This window comes from Lipotes vexillifer, unplaced genomic scaffold (genome assembly GCF_000442215.2).
Source record: "Lipotes vexillifer unplaced genomic scaffold, Lipotes_vexillifer_v1.1 scaffold1046, whole genome shotgun sequence".
NCBI classification, from domain to species: domain Eukaryota; kingdom Metazoa; phylum Chordata; class Mammalia; order Artiodactyla; family Lipotidae; genus Lipotes; species Lipotes vexillifer.
Genome location: NW_006772034.1, coordinates 38,772 through 57,043, shown reverse-complemented (window position 1 = coordinate 57,043; position 18,272 = coordinate 38,772). Strand labels below are relative to the sequence as shown.

At 40.3% G+C, this 18,272-nt stretch overlaps 1 protein-coding gene across 1 annotated transcript in view; it reads right to left on the bottom strand.

The window, feature by feature from the left end:
- LOC103091151 (serine/threonine-protein kinase 32B-like) overlaps positions 1-17,679 on the bottom strand; it is a gene marked incomplete at its 3' end in the record, with an annotated part of 219,547 nt that extends 201,868 nt beyond the window's left edge. Inside the window, exon 1 of the mRNA XM_082931285.1 lies at positions 17,628-17,679. The remainder of the gene's footprint in view (positions 1-17,627) is intronic.
- Positions 17,680-18,272: the final 593 nt, after the last annotated feature.

Sequence of the window (18,272 nt, the reverse complement as noted above, 5' to 3'; positions counted from 1 at the left end):
AAAAAAAAAAGAGTGAAAGACAAAGTGACTCACTTCAGGTCACTGGGCCCTACATGGCGTGGCCCCAAGTGCCCTCTAATTCCATCTGTTACTCTCCTTCCTGCTCACTTCCCACCCTGGCCCCTGTGCCATTCCTGTGTCTGCCATGCTCTTCCCCAGGTGTCTAGTCTTGGGTCCTCACCTCCTTCAGGCTCTACCTATGAATCACCTTATCCTATAAGCCATCCCTGACCTCCGTGTGTGAATGAGCTAATCCCTCCTCAGTCCCCATCCTCCCTCCCTGTTTCCTCCATCACCCTGGCCAACTCCCGTAACAGCACATGCTTCTTGGTTTGTTTGTTTTCCCTTTGTCTGTCTCGCCCACTGTGGTGTAAACCCCATAATGATAGGGATTTTTCTATTATTCACTGCTCCCTCCTTAGTGACTAGAACAGTGCCTGGAACATCAAGTTGACATCTGTGGCTGGCTGGATGGAGAAATGGCTAATTATTACTTAGGAAAGAACAGTGCTATAGGATAGGTGAGCACATGGGACTAAGGGACCTGAGAAGAGGGATCCTAACCAGGATATGGGATTAGGGTAAGACATTCTGGAAGAAGCTGCATTTGAACTGTTTCTCAGTCATCAAGGGTTGGCTTCATGAGGATGGAGGTGTAGGAAGAGGGGGAAGGAAGTGCCTTGCCAGGAGAGTGCACAGCCCCTCTCTAAGTATAGAGAGATGGAACATGCATGGTGCATTATAGCATGTGTTAGTAGCGTTCTCAACTTCCCCATCTGTAAAATGGGGATAGCAGTGTACTTAACTTAGTGGGTGGTTGTGAGGGTTACGTGGTAAGCACTTACTAAATGATTGATTATTATTGTGATTATGATCATCATTCATACATGTACTGAAGGTAAGAGCAGAGAACATTGTAGAGATGTGCAGAAGTGGCCCAAGAAGGAGCTCAGGAACAATTTCACAATTGTTTGGTGTGATGGTTGATTTTATGTGCCAGCTTGGCTGGGCTATGGTGCCCAGATATGTGGTCAGACATGATTCTGTATGTTTCCGTGAAGGTGCTTTTAGATAAAATTAATTTGTGATGAATTTTAAAAGGTGGACTTTGAGTAAGCAGATTGCCCTCCGTGTGGGTCGGCCTCATCCAGTCAGTTGAAGGTCTGAATAGAACAAAAGACTGACCTCCCCCAAGAAAGAGGGAATTCTGCAGCAGATGACCTTTGGCCTTTTACAGCACCATCAGCATCTTCCTGGGTCTCTAGCCTGACAGCCTATCCTGCAGATTTTTAGACTTGCCAGCCTCCATCATCATGTGAGCCAATTACTTAAATAAATCTATCTATATCTACACACCTCTTTTTAGTTCTGTTTCCCTGGAGAACACTGACTAATACATGTGGCAATGAGCTAGCCAGGATCAGAAGTCAGCACCTGATTTCAACTTCTCATGGACCCAGGGAGTCACTAAGGCCACCAGTGCTGGGCATTTGGAAGCACAGGAAGCTCAAACTGCTTGGTACTTGATTCTAAACTATTTGTCCCCAGTCAGCATAAAAAGAGACAGCAGCATGGGGAGACATGCCTTGATTGGGGCACAGCCCCGTGGTGTGTCCAGCTACGCTCTAAGCCAAGCCAGTCTCTCCTTAAGATGCTAAGAAACAGTGCGCCTGTCCTGCGGACACTTCATCTGTGAGTTCTGACCTGTATCAGGTGATACTCCCTGGTGTTCACCCTGAGACAGTGCATGACAGACATCATGGAGATCATGGCAAAAGATGAGGTGACAAAGGTGAGTGAGGAGCAGGTGACAGATGGCTTTGAATGACATGTTTAAAAAAGGTCAGTGTTGCAGGTTGAATTGTGTTTCCCCAAATCTGTATGCTGAAGCCCTGACCCCCAGTACCTCAGAATGTGATGCATTTGGCGACAGGACTTTTAAAGAGGTAATTGACTTAAAATGGGGTCATGAGGGCAGGCCCTAACCCAACTGGGTTGGTGTCCTCTGGCCTCCAGAACTGTGAGACCATCACTCCTGTGGTTTAAGGCCCCCAGCCTGTGGGATGTAGTCACATCAGCACCAGCAGACCAAAACAGTTGGCTTTTGTCCTGAGGGCACTGGGGAGATACAGAAGGGTTTAAAAAGTGGATCCTAGGTATACGATTGCAAATGAATGAATAAAGGAAAGAACATACAAACAAACAACATGGAAACTGTGGGTTTGGAGGGGGGAGGGCAGTTCTTTCTGGCAACAGGGTGCAGGAGAGCTTGGGGGTGATTCCAAGAGGCAATCGTGTGTTTTATAAATAATGCCGCTGCTTACGCACACAGGTTCCCTCCGGTGCCATAAGGGACATCACTTTGCTGGAAACACCAAAACGTAGTCATGGGGGCAAGGGTCCAGGACCAACCTTGGTGCTTTCTGACACCCTCAGTGCTGGAAATATATCTTTTAGGGGTGAAGCAAGGTTGAGACCACTTTATAGATGTAAAGAGGCCTGGGAAGGCTCATCCAGAACATGAAATGAGACGCCGTTGGTGGAAAATGGGAAATGCAAACGAGCAATGACGTCTGTTAAATTGGTTGGTAATGGATCATTTGCTCTGGCCTATGCTTGAAAGCCATTCACGAATGGGCTTGCATTTCCTGTGGTATTTAGCTCTTAATAAAGTGATCCCTGGGAGCCAGCAAAGTCCTCCAACCTATGCTTCAAGCCAAACATGGACTAATTAATATGAAAGGAATAAATATTGCATTAAAAAGAAATGGATTCCACCGCTTATAAAAGATGTCTGCATGAACAGTAAAAGCTTCTAGTAAAAGTATCATGTTTAAGAATTCTAGAAATGGTTCTCATATAAGAATAACAGCTCACTTTGGAAACACAGAGAAGTTAGGTAACTTGCCCAGAGTCATCTGGTTGACCAGAATTCCAACTCAGCTCTGTCAGACTTGGAGGCAAAGCTCTCTAACCATTTTGCTATAAACTGATTAACTCTTGCATTGTCCTGAAAAGATCAAACCTATATTCCAAGTCCCTGCTTGTGGCAGACACAATGTTGGCTGGGCATCTTACACACATTTGCTGCCATGGCCCCATTACTAAGTCTGTCCCTGCCACAGGACCTTTGCATCTGCTGCCCCTTTTGTATGTGATGCTCTACCCCCTGGATCTCCACATGGTCTGTTTCCTTCTTAGCAGTTAGGCCTCGGCTTAAATGTCTCCTTCTCAGCAAAGCCCTCTCTGTTGCCCTCTCCTCCAAGGAAAGCAGGCCTACCCTTCCAGGTCATTGCACTATGCATTTTCTGCAGAGCAACTCTCATTATTGAAATCGTGGTTGGGTATTGTTTGCGTATTTGTCTCCCTTACTAAACTGTCAGCTCTATGGCATCAGGGACCTCGTCCATCTTGCTTGCCACACCATCACAAGTACCTAGACTAATGCGGGGACAGAACAGTCGGCATAAACGTTTACTGTCTGACTCAAAATCCTGCTATGCTTTCCACCATGCTAGCCTTATCTTAAAAGATGAAAAAGATTTCCAAAGACTACATTTTTAAAGGAAAAAAACACTAAGTCAAATGTTTCTGAACATTCAAACTTATAAACACATATATAAAATCGAATCTCCTCTTAATTCCAAAATGGATTTGTTGCAGTCTGGGCACTAAGTTGGTTAGTCCGCTATTAATCAAAAATTTTTTTCACACTATGAATTCACATGCAGATGTGAAAATCTGGAATGTGGAATGAGACAGCTAATAATATGCTTGCGTGTAGAAATGATCATCATTGCATAATAAGAGTGTGGAGTCTGGAATTATCAGCTGTGCAACTCTTGCTGAATTTTATCCAGACTCTTCCTTTGAGGGACATAAAGAGCTATTATCATATAAATCTGTGCCACTTTTTGCTGTTTTATGTGCAGACTGCCTCTGGCTATTCCATGAATTTTAATTAACTCTCTGTTTATTTTGCTTCAACCCTATGACTCTCTAAGCACGGGGCCCATTTGCTAATCCAAGAAACACACTTTGGAAGCAAACTTCTCCCAAAGGTATCTTCCTCCTTCCCTTGAAAATAATTAAGCCCTGTTGACTTCAAAGTTGACTCAGAGCAGAACACTCCAGTCTGGACTCTCTCTGCTGGTGCAGGAGCAAAATGTCCAATGGCTCAACGAACGAAGGGGTCAAGAGCAACCTGTGGGAGGTGGAGAGTGAGGCAGGAGAGAGGTGGAAATTAAAGGGGCATTTGTGAAAAATTAGAGTTTGCAGCTGGGGAGATAGAGAAATTCTCCTCAGGACCCTAACCCAGAGGCAGTCAGTATAAACCAGTCAACTAACTCTTAGCAGTTGATTTGTTAATTGTCAAGTTTTTCATTCATTTACATAATATGTATTCATTCAGTTAATTATATAGACCATATATGTCATATGTATCATATGCATGTGTATATGTAAGTATATATTATATATGAATATAAATATACACACTGCTTAGTGGATATGTATATATGCATGTATTTGTATGTATATACATGCATATATATATGTGTGTAGATATACATATATACTGCTTTGTGGGCTTACATATATATGATACATATATGAGTGTGTATATGTATCTATATAATATATGGTGGGTATATGTATATCTGCCTATATATAAACTGTTTAGTGGGTGTATATATATATATATATGTATATACGTATATTTACTGCTTATATGCATATACATTTACATGTGTTTATAAATACTATATGTATGTGTATATACATGCATGTAGATATGTGTGTATATATTTATATATATATGCATGTGTCTATGTAGACAGCTTACTAGGTGTGTATATATGCATATTGATATGTGTGCTCATATATATATATATATATATATATATATATATATACACACTGCTTAATGTGTGTATACGTATATCTATATGCTGATTGGTGAGTGTGTATATGTATGTGCATTAGGCATATATGTATGTGTAAATATACATATGTGTGTATATGTATTATACTTTATACATATATATTTGCTTAGTAGATACTGGAGATACAACTGTGAACAGTGAGGGAACATTGCTGCCCTCAGAGAGAGCTTATGTTCTGGTGCATGAAACCAACAACTAAGAGGACAAATTAATAAGCATGCAATGGAATTACAGGTAATGACAGGTGCACTGAAGAAAAGGGGACCGGAAAGGGTACATGGATATGAAATGCATGGGGTGGAGTCAAGTGGGGTGGATATTCAGAGAGGGCCCCCATTGAGGGGACAGTTGAACGGAATTCTGTATGGTATGAGTGATGCTTGCAGAGTTCTGGGGGAAAGTGATCAAGGCTGAGGGCACAGCAACTGTAAAGGTTCCGAGTTAGAAATAAGTTCAGCATGTTCGAGAGATGAGAAGAAGGGCTGAGCGGAATGAGTAGGAAGATGGAGGGGGTAGAGAGAGGTGTCAGCAAACTAGGCATAAGTCAGATCGCTGGGCCTTGTGGGCCAGCAGAAGAGGTTGGCATTCATTCTGAAAGCAGCAAGCATGTGATCCAATCCATGCTTTATCACATCACTGGCTGCTACGTAGACCAGGGCTTTCCCTCTTTCTCTCTCCCCCTCATCCATTCTCTAGGTAGCACTTATTGAGCCTTTACCACCTGCTGAGCACTAAGCCAGGTGCTGATGGGACTGGGCAGGTGAATATGACCAATCCCAGGCTTTCAGGCATCTCACACTCTGATGGCAGAGGCAGCTGAGCAAGCTGAACACCAGCCCTTGGCAAGATGCGCTGTGACGGATGGAAAGAGGAAGCTAAGAGTGCCAGGTCTTCCCCTGACGCACCCCTTCAGGCAGTTACCTAAAACTTTCCAGAACCCACCACATCACCCAGGGCCAAGAAGACATGGAAGGCACTTTAAAAATGCCAACCATATGTCAGGTCTGATGCTGGAGGCTGCATGGTCTCTGCCCCTTATTTTCACAGTAAGATCACTCAGGGCATTCTTTGTAAGTCTTTATTTGCCTTCATTGTACAAAGGTATTTTTGTTCTCTTTTATCACTAGAAAGATATCGCTCCATTGTCTTTGGGCTTACATAGTTTCCATTTCCTAACACAATGTGTCCTTTTGTTCTCTGGTTGATTTTAAGATTTTCTCTTAATGGTTTTAAACTATTTATTAATTGATTATGATGATCATTGATGATGTTTTCCTTGTGTTTCTCTTGCTTGGAGTCAGTTGAACTTCTTGGATTTGATTTTATCATTTTCATCAATTAAAAAAAAATTCAGCCACTATTTCTGCAAATATATTTTATATGCCCATCCCTCCTTCTGGGACTCCAATTACACATAGGTTAAACTATTGCATTTTGTTCCATAAGCCACTGAGGCTCTGTTAATTTTTTTTCCTCTATGCTTCATCATGTATAGTTTCTATTGCTATAGCTTCAAGTTCACTAACCTTTTCCTCTGCACTGCCTAATCTGCTGTTAATCCCATCCAATGAATACTTCATTTCATATATTGTAGATCTCATTTCTCTAGGTTCTATTTGAGTGGTTACCAGAGGAACTCAGAAAACTAAAAATAGGACTACCATATGATCCAGCAATTTCACTCCTGGCTATTTATCCAAAGAAAACAAAAACACCAATTTGCATGCACCTCAGTGTTCACAGCAGCGTTATTTACAATAGCCAAGACATGGAAGAAACCTAAGTGTCCATCAACAGACGAATGGATACAGAAGATGTGGTACATATATACAGTGGAATATTACTCAGCCGTGAAAAAGAATGAAATTTTGCCATTGGCATCAACATGGATGGACCTGGAGGGTATTATGTTTCGTGAAACTGAGTCAGACAGAGAAGGACAAACACTATGCTTTTTCACTTATATGTGGAAACAGAACCGTAAAACAAATGAATATTAACAGAACAGAAATAGATTTACAGATACAGAAAACTAGTGCTTACCAGTGGGGAGAGGGGTGAGGGAAGGGAAAGAGAGGGGAAGGGAATTAAGAGGTACAAACTACCAGGTATAAAACAGATACAAGGATATAATGTATGGCACAGGGAATATAACCAATACTTTTTATAATAACTCTAAACGTAGTATAATCTATGAACATATCAAATCACTATTTTGTACACCTGAAACTAACTTAACATTGTAAATCAATAAAAATATATAAATAAATAAAGTAAAACTGCAATGTCCAGTGTCCAAAAAAATTACTAGACATGTAAAGAAGCAGGAAAATATGACTCATAAGCAGGAGGAAATCTAATAAAGACAAACAAACCCAGAAATGGTGCCAGTGATGAAATTAGTAAATAAGCATTAGTGATCAAATTATTTAAACAATTTTAAACAAAATTTAAAAGAGCTATTATTAGTATGTTCTGTATGTTCAAGGATTTTAAGGAAAATGTGAACATAATAAGGACAGAAATGGGCATTCTTGTTTTTCAGAAGAGGAAACATAGGTTTGAAAAAGTTCACATGGCTAGAAACAGCAGGACCAGAATCTGAGCCTAGGCATCCCAATCTAGAAAGCCCATGCTCTTTCCTCTATGCTATGTTACTTCCCAAACCAAATGTCCAGTGTTTTTGGACACTGATGGACACTATCCCCCTGACCCCCATGGTCTCCTGTTGATACACATGTGACTAAAGCTAGTTCAACCTAACTTCTGTATTTGGGAGGAACATGTGGAAACAAAACAGGCTGTGTGTGACAGTGGGGTCCTCTCCAGGCTTCCGACTCATCATATGTAAATGGGGATAATAATGCCCAGCACACTGGGCTTTTAGGGCAACAAGGATGGTAAGAGGGGTCCAGTTCCTAGGACAATGACTGTGAGCTTCTGATTGGTCAGGACTCTACTCCACGTTGCAAATACTGGGAACCCAACATGATCTTGCATAATCAAAACAGGATGCCAGCTCCTGTAGCTGGTAAGGACACTGGATAAGGCTCACAGGACTGGAAGAGCACAAAGGCGGAGGCACTGATGGTACCTGCCCATGTTCCCTCTCCTGCACCTCCACACACCTCAGGATGCTTACTGTGGACACCTGTGACTCTCTGCTGGGGACCTTCTTCTGCCCTGGATGGGATAAGCCAAAAAGTGCAGGAGAGGTAATGCTGCTTAAAGCAGCCCTCCATCAATGATGAACAGGGAACTGTGCATAAAAACATCAGCTTCTCTGACCTTCGGCTGCCTCAAGGCACCCTCGGCATTGAGTTCCAGAATGGAGGTGAGTCCAAGGGCCTCAGTGGTGAGTGGCTTCACCAAATGCCCATCCTTGGCTGCCTTGCCTTCTGAGTCTCACTCCCTCTCTCTTTCAGGGGTTTCCTGGGATCACCTCCCCCACAACAAACTGCTTGCACTCAATTCTTTGTCTCAGTTTCAGCTCCTGGAGGAACCCAAACTCAGACAGTGCCCAGCAGGGCCAGGACTGGGGTCCAGCAAGTGAGGGGGCAAAATGTAAGGAAGCAATGTCGACCTGCATTTGGAGGACTCTGGGAGCAATGCCTCCTTAAATTTTCACTCCTGGTGCCTTGCTTGCTCGCCCCAGTCCTGACCCTACTCAACAGGAGTCCATCTCTCCACCTGCCTCTTACATCTGTTTGTTTCTTCACTTTCGGCCTCATTCTTTCCTTTTGCAGAGAGACTTTCACCTTCACCAGTTGCTGAGAAAAATGGTCACCAACTCATGCAGACCTGCTTTCTTACAGAACATCATTAATGAGAGGATGAGAACAAGCCTTTCACCTCTGATTCCACGGAAGGATTATGAATGGCTGGGCTTGGGTAACACAGCCACTCCTTGGACCAAGCACCAGTCTAGCTGAATATGGCCCAAGTGGTTGGCCCAGCCAGGTCACATGTCCATCTCAGAAGGTGAGTGAGGGACCATAATAATTGACAGCCCACATGGGGTGGGGGAGGTGTTTTCCAAAGGAAAGAGATGTTACTGTGATAAGAAAGGGGACCAAAAAGTACTCTGAACAGTCAAAAACAACAGCTACTACAGTCCACTATGATTCTCCATTCCCTTTCCTTTTTACAGACGAGTAAAACTAAGCTTCAGGGTGGCTAATTCACTTTCCCAGGTAGCCACAACTGGTACATATCAGAGTCAGTCTGCTTCCCAAATCTAAAGTGTCTCCACTGAGATATGTAGAAAATAACCTGCTGTGCCTCAACTGTCCTAAAATTCAGTCATAAATGGGTTATAAAAATTTTCAGTGAATTCTTGCTAAAATCAATGGATTGCCTGCAGCTGTTTACTTTGGTGCTACACTGGGGAAGCACAGCTTCCTCCAGAATGAAAGTAAAATGCGATTTCTGTGAATTCACATGTGCTTTTTCCTGATAACCAAAGCTACTGTCACACTTTAACAATGAAATGTCTTTCTTGAAAACTCTTAATAAATGTCAGATATCAAACCTGCCAAAGGCAGATAGCAAAGCCAAAATATCCATTCAATATTAGGAGGGTGGTTTTCTTCATCTTAGTCCAGCCCAGTTCCACCTTGAGTCTCATAATAGTCATATAGACTCATCTACACTTACCATGAAAGGGAGCAATTATTTGGTATCTTGACCCCAACAAAGTTATGTTCGATTGCCTTGAAGTAAACTAACCTCGTCCTGAATACTGGATGTTTGTGTACATTTTACATGAATTTGGGTGTCATCAAGAAATTGCTACAAGCTAAAGAGGGACTTAAAACTAGATCCTCTATGAAGCTTGCATTTTTTTCAGAACATCCACTATAACCATAGTTTTAATACATTTATGCTCTGGAATACAGGTTCTGAGAGCCAAGCCAGTAGGCAAACAGCAGCACAGATGTAGGCAGAAAAGGAAAACAAAACTTTTAAGGATGATGACAGGATATAATCGATCAATGATTCATGAGGGCACATGCTAACAGATTTGGTAGTACGACAGGAAGGGGCGCAAGGAGCTCAGGACCAAAATCATCATTGACATGAGGGTAAAAGTGTTATGCTTCTATGTGGTGCCGATTGTTTTGTGGATTTTAAAAGCTGCTTCCATTTTCCTTCATCCATGAAATCCTCAACATAAGGGACAACAGAAAGTAAAGATTTAAAAGAATTTTAAAATCTTTTACTGTTGTTGAAGTTCAGCTACTATCCATAGAGACCAGAGGCAAACTTCCTAAATTCTCTGGGTCACAACTCCTCTCTGAAAAATCCAGAGTGGGGGCGTCTCAAACGTGGCACATAAACTCTGCCCAAATCTCTGGCTGACCCCTAAGGACTATAAGGGGCAGAGACTATAAGAAATACAGTGAAGAAGAAAAGACTACGCTTTGTGTGCCTGCCCAAGAGGCAGCGTATGCAGTGTAAATCCAACCAAGTTAATTGCTCATTAAAAATATTTTTTCAAAGAAATAAAACGCAAGCCAAAGTCTATACAACATAGCATTGGCAATATCCAGGATGCAACCCAAAACTATTCAACACATAAAGAACCAGGAAAATGTGACCCATCCTCAATGGAGGTGAACCTTAACATGACCCAGATGTTGGAATTAGCATAAAGGACATGAAAACAGCTCTTATGACTATGAATATGCTGCATGATATAAAGGGCAATATGACAGAAATAAATGAAAATACAGGAAATCTAAGCAAAGAGAGAGAAAATATTTCCTTTTAACCCAGAATTTCCACCTAGGCACAACATAGTCAAATTGCTGAAAGTCAAAGATTAAAGGAAAATCTTGAAAGGAGAGAGACGAAAGTGACACATTACTATCAGATAATAATGATTCAAGTCAAATGACGTCTCATCAGAAAGCATGGAGGTCAGCTGACAATGGTGCAAAATCTTTAAAGCAGTGAAGAAAAAACTGTCAACCCAATAACCTGTATCCAGTAAAAATATTCTTTAAGAAAGAAGGTGAAATAAATACATTTCGGATAAAATAAAATTAAGAGAATGCATTGACAGGAGACTTGCACCACATAAAATACTAAAGAAAATTCTTCAGGATGAATGGAAAGGACACCAGAGGGAAATTCAGACCTTCACGAAAGGTATAGTTAAATATCAAGAACTACTTTCCTCCTAATTTTTTAAAAGCCAAAAAACTACACATACTTTAAACTAGATATATATTTTACACATATATAATATATTCATATATTTCTATACATTTAAAGCAAAAAGCTATAATATTGTATTGGAGACATGATTTAAGAAGCTGTAATACATATGACAACTATAGTATAATGGTTGACGGGCGTGGTAAATAGACCTATATGGTTGCCAGGCTTTTATATTTTATGTGAAGTATAAAATATTAACTCTAAGCAGACTGTGAAATAAACTGAAGATGTGTATTATAATCCCTAGAGCAACAATTTTAAAACATAACACAAGGAAGTATAGCTATAAAGTCAGTAGATAAATTAAATGGAGATTCTAAATATTCAATTAATCCAAAGCAAAACAGGAAAAGAGAAACAGAAGAACAAAACAGAAAGAGAGCAAGAACAAATAAAGGACTAAAAGAGATTTCCAGGTGGATTTAAAGAGAAGCAAGACCTAACTATATGCTATCCTCAAGAGATTTATGTCAGATATAAAAACACAGATAGAATGAAAGAAAAGACATGGAAAAATATATGCCATGTAGGTTGGAATGACTAGATTAATCTCAGAAAAAATAGGCTTCAAAAAAGATTATTAGCAGAGATAGAAAAGTTTATTTCACAATGATAATAAGGTCAGTTCATCATGAGGCTATAACAACCATAAAACTGTATGCACCTAACAACAGATCTTTCAAGCATAAGAAGCAACACTGACAGAATTAGGGCTTCCCGGGTGGTGCAGTGGTTGAGAGTCCGCCTGCCGATGCAGGGGACACGGGTTCGTGCCCCGGTCCGGGAAGATCCCACATGCCGCGGAGCGGCTGGTCCCATGGGCCATGGCCGCTGAGCCTGCGCATCCGAAGCCTGTGCTCCGCAACGGGAGAGGCCACAACAGTGAGAGGGCAGCGTACCGCAAAAAAAACAAAAAAAAAAACTGACAGAATTAAAGGAAGAAGAAGCAACTCCACAATCAGAGTTGGAGATTGTATACAACCATCTCAGAAATGGATAAAACAACTAGATTGTTAAAATCAATAAAGACAGAGATTGAGGAAGGAGGCGGTTCAAGATGGCGATGTAGGAAGATCCTGAACTCACCTCCTTCTATGGGCACAACAAATTTACAGCTACCTATGGAAAAATTCCCTGTGAAAAGGATCTGAAAACTAGCTGAACAGCTCCTCCATAACAAAGGATAAAAGAGCCACATCAAGATGGGAAGGAGAAGCAGAGATGTGATCTTGCCCGAACCCCACGCTCAGTGTCGTGACCTGAAATTGGGAGGGGTCTCACAAATACAAAACTTCTCCCTGAGGAGCCAGGGGTTTGTGCTCTCATCTGTCATCCCAACCCTTGGGACCTGCACTGGTAAGAAGAGCTCCCAAAATGCCTGGCTTTGAAACCAGCAGGACTTACATCCAGAAGAACCATAGGGCTGTAGGGAACAGGGAACTCACTCTTAAGGCGCTCGCACGCAGACTCACTCGCCCTGGGACCCAGCACAAAAGCAACAGTATGAAAAGGTCTAGACCATATGTGAAGGAGATTTATTTACTAATCTTAAAGCATCTGCTGGAGGGGCAGGAATCTCTTGGGACTCTTCCTGGAGACAGAAACTGGCACGTGCCATTTTTGTGCTCTCTCTCCACTTTGTTAGTCCCACTGTACATGCCCCATCCTCATGCCACTTCTGCAGCCCTGCCAAAGCCAGTTGGCATATGCAGCCCATACAGTGTATGCCTCTTGAGCACCTGGCTCTGGTGTCCAGGGGGGATTGTGTTTTGGGACCCCATGGGTCTGGAACAATCAGAGAGACTATTCGTGGCAAGCTACCACACTCCAGTTACTGCACAGACAGCTGACTGTGATGCACCCCCAGTATTCCTGTGAAAAAGCCCCATTTACTTGTCTTGAAGCTTCAGCCTGATGGACAGGCTTCCAGTTTTCCATATGTCTAGAGGCTATGGAAGGTCTAGGGGATATCACCTTTGTGCTCTCCCTTGACCTCACTACAGCTCACTGGTAACTCCCAGAAATGAAATCAAACACTCACCTGGAGCCCTGATTTTTGCAACTTCACTAATGGGACACCTGTAGATCACCTGGTGCCAGCAAGGTTTACAATTGCATTTTCACAGTACTGTGTATACTTGCATACCTTAAAAGCTGCTGTCTAGTTTCTAATCTGAGATCCCACCCTCTGGAACACTCACAAGTCTTCAACAACTGGGAATTACCAAGATTAAATCAGGGTGCTACGACAATCACATTGGTTCAAAATGTAACCAAGAGCTAGGGCAAGGTTAAACAAGAAGGTTGACCTCCTTCACAAGGCCACTAATTCAAGACTGGGAAAGACAGCCGTTTTGCCTAATACATAGAAACACACAGAGAGTCAAGCAAAATGAGGAGACAAAGGAATTTGTTCCAAACAAAAGGAAAAGATAAAACCACAGGTTAAAAAAAAAAAACCTTAATGAAATGGAGATAAGTAATTTAGCTGAAACAGAGTTCAAAATGTTAGTCATAAAGATGCTCACTGAACTTGGGAGAAGACTAGATGAACACAGAGAGAACTTAAACAGAGATAGAAAATATAAGTAAGTACTAAGTAAAAGTCACAAAGATGAAATATACAATAACTGAACTGAAAAATACACTAGAGGGGTTCAATAGCAGACTACAAGAAGCAGAGGAAGAATCAGTGGTCTGGAACAGAGGTCACTGGAACTCATTCAAATAGAGCAGCAAAAAGAAAAAAAAATTCAAAACGTGGAGATAGCTTAAGGGACCTATGAGACAACATCAAGCAGAGTGACATTTGCATTATATGGGTCCAGAGGGAGAAGAGAGAGAAATAGGCAGACAACTTATTTAAGGGAATAATGGCTGAAAACTTCCCTAATCTGGAAAAGGAAACAGACATTCAGATTCAGGAAGCCCAGAGAGTTGCAAACAAAATGAACCCAAATAGACCCACACCAAGACACATTACAGTTAAAATGTCAAAAGCTGAAGCTAAATCATAAAGGCAGCAAGAGAAAAACTTGTTACAAACAAGGGAACCCCCATAATACTATCAGCAGGTTTTTTTGGCAGAAACTTTGAAGGCCAGCACTTGCAAAGTGCTGAAAGGAAAAAACTTCCAACCAAGAATAATCTACTCAGCAAGGTTATTATCTAGAATTGAAGGAGAGATAAAGAGCTTTCCAGACAAACAAAAGCTAAAGGAGTTCATCACCACTAACCCAGACCTGCAATAAATGTTAAAGGGACTTCTTTAAGCTAAAAAGAAAGGGCACTAATTAGTAACAAGAAAACATATGAAAGTAAAAATCTCACTGGTAAAGGTAAATATATAGTAAAGGTAGTGGATTGATCACTTACAAAGCTATTATGAAGTTAAAAAAATAAAAGTAATAAAAACAACTAATAATTTAGTTAAATGATACATGAAATTTAAAAAATGTAAAATGTGAAATCAAAAACATAAAATGTGAAGGGGGGTTCAAAATGTAGAGTTCTAGAATGGATTCAAACTTAACTTACTATCAGTTTTAAATAGATGATTTTATATATACACATACATATATATTTATGTGTCTGTGTATATATATATAAGCTGTTACATGTGAGCCTCATGGTAACCACAAAGCAAAAGCCTACAGTAGATACACAAAAGATAGTGATAAAGGAATCTAAGCATAATCCTATAGAATGTCATCAAACCAAAAGGGAAGAATGCAAGAGAAGAAGAAAGAAACATAGAGGAACTACAAAACAGCCAGAAAACAATTATCAAAATGGCAATAAGTACATAGTTATCACTACTTACTATAAATGTAAATGGACTAAATTCTCCAAACAAAACACATAGAATGGCTGAACGAATAAACACCAAGACCCATATACATGCTGCCCACCACAGACTCATTTCAGATTAAGGACACACACAAACTGAAAGTGAAAGGATGGAAAAAAATGTGTCATGCAAATAGTAACCAAAAGAGAGCTTGGGTAGATATAATTATATCAGATAAAATAGACTTTAAAACAAAGACTAATAAAAGGCAAAGATGAGCATTACATGATAAAGTCATCTCCAGCAAGAAGATATAACATTTGTACATATTTATGCACCCAACATAAGAGCATCTAAATATATAAAATAAATATTAACAGGCCTAAAAGGAGAAATTGACAGCAATACAATAATGGTAGGGGACTTATAACACTTATAACAATGGAAAATTATCCAGACAGAAAATCAACATGGAAACATCAGCCTTAAACCACACTTTAAACAAGATGGACTTAATACATACACATTGAACATTCCATCCAAAAGCAGCAGAATACACGTTCTTCTCAAGTGAACATGTAACATCATCCAAGATAGATCAGATGTTAGGCTACAAAGTAGTCTCAGTAAATACAAGAAGATCAAAATCATGTCAAGTATCTTTTCTGACTACAATGGTATGAAACTAGAAATCATTTGCAAGAAGAAAACTGGAAAAACACAAATACATGGAGACAAACAACATGCCACTGAACAACCAATGGGTCAAAGAAGAAATCAAAGGAGAAATTTAAAAAAAATACCTTGAGACAAATGAAAATGGAAATACAACATACCAAAATCTGTGGAATGCAGCAAAAGCAGCTCAAAAAGGGAAGTTTATAGTGAGAGAGGCCTACCTCAATAAAGAAGAAAAACCTCAAATAAACAACCTAACGATAAAGCTAAAGTAACTAGGAAAAGAAGAATAAATGAAGCCCAAAGTTACCAGAAGGAAGGAAACAATAAAAGTCAGAATAGAAATTAATGAAACAGAGACCGAAAAGATCAATGAAACTAAGAGCTGGTTCTTTGAAAAGATAAACAAAATTGACAAGTCTTCAGCTAGACTCACTATGAAAAAAAGAGAGAGGGCTCAAATACATAAAATCAGAAATGAAAGCGATAAAATTGCAACTAATACCAAAGAAATACAAAGGATCATAAGACACTACTATGAACCATTATATGCCAACAAATTGGACAACCTAGAAGAAATGTATAAATTCCTAGAAACATGCAGTCTTCCAAGACTGAATAATGAAGAAAGAGAAAATTATGAATAAACATAATTACTAGTAAGGAAATTAAAAACTCTCAACAAACAAAATCCAGGGTCAGACAGCTTCACTGGTGAATTCTACCAAACACCCAAATGTTTAATACCTATACTTCTCAAACTCTTCCTGTGGAGGAGGGAACACTTCCAAACTAATTTTACAAGGTCAGCATTACCCTGATACCAAAACCAAACAAGGACACCACAAAAAAAGGAAATTACAGGCCAATGTACCTGATGAACAGAGAAGCAAAAATCCTCGACAAAATGTTAGCAAACTGAATTCAACATAACATTAAAAGGATCATCCACACTATTCAAAGTGACATTTATTCCATGGCTGCAAGGACAATTCAACCTCCACAAATCAATCAACATGATATACCACATAAACAAAATGAAGGATAAAAATCACATGATCATCTCAATAGATGCAGAAAAGGCTTTTGACAAAATTCAACATCCACTTATGATAAAAACTCTCAACAAAATGAGTATAGAAGAAACCTCAACATAATAAAATATGTTATGACTAGCCATATATGACTAGCCCACAACTAGCATCATACTCAACAGTGTAAAGCTGAATGCTTTTCCCTTTAGTTCAGGAACAAGACAAGAATGCCCATTCTCACCACTTTTGTTCAACATGTGTAAATCTTGAGGACAGTATGCCAAGTGAAATAAGCCAGTCACAGAAAGATAAATACTGCATGATTCCATGTACAGGAGGTATCTAAAATATTCAAATTCATAGAACCTGAATGGAAAGCTGGTTGCCAGGGCTTGAGGGGATGGGGACACAGGGAATTACAAACTAATGGGCATAAAGCTTCAGCCAAGCAAGATGAGTAAGCTCTAGAGATCTGCTATACAGTGTTCTATGTATAGGCAACAACAATACATATATTGTACACTTAAAAATTTAAGCCGGCAGATCTCATGTTAAATCTTCTTTCCACAATAATTTTTTTAAGTGCCTCCATTGCAGGAAAGAGCTACTGGCTGGCAATCACACAAATTTGCGGGGTTTTTTCCACTTTCCTTATTTACATCCTCAAGGAAGAAATAGCATTAGCAATCTTGAAATAATTACCATAGTAATTCACCTAAAGCAGGACTGCTGTAATTTAATTTTCAGAATGAAATTACAGCATATCCAAAGGAAACCATTCAGACTTCCTTTCACATTTCAAATTTAGCAAATTCAAATCTTTCTGTCAAACAGGAAATTCCCAGTGCCCAGCAATCAACACAGAAACAAACACACAGACACGCACATAGGCATAAGCCCAGTGGTCGGAACTTTCCTATTTTACTGATGAAATTTGTTAAAATCCATCATTCTTACCTTCCCAAAACTCCCTTTACCAATGGCCCGTAGGATCTGAAAATGGTCAAAGTTGACTGTAAAAGAAAAAAGAGAAAAACAGGAATAAGTCAGATTTGGCAAACCTTGTTTTGGTTCTTAAATGTCCTTACCTGCACACCTACCCATTTATTTCAAACGGCTCCTGGTTTACTGCATCATGTTTGTCGTGGCAGCACTCCACCACTGAATGGATACTTCTCAGCATATTCCATTTCCCCTCCCAGCACATATATTTGGCAGTTAACACCTCACCATATACCTAGACACCCACAACCATATACACCTATATGATATATAGGAGGAGAGACATTTTGGGGGCCAGAGGGAAGGCAGGACAGAGAAAAACTTGGATATTTGGATTATCAAATTCTTGTACCTGCTAATCCCTTTGCCAGGATGGCTTTTCCCTACTTCTAGTTCCTGTCTTGTCCATCAAGCACTCTTACCTTACCTACTCAGACATCAGCTCACCTGCCTCAGTATCCAAGGAGTTAATCCCACCTCTATTATGGAACCTCTGGACCCCCAAGTTTCATGACCACATCATGGTCCTTCCCTGCTTGGGTGTCTGTCTAACCACTGGTATCACGAGCCAAGAGGATGAGGATGATGATCCCACACCTT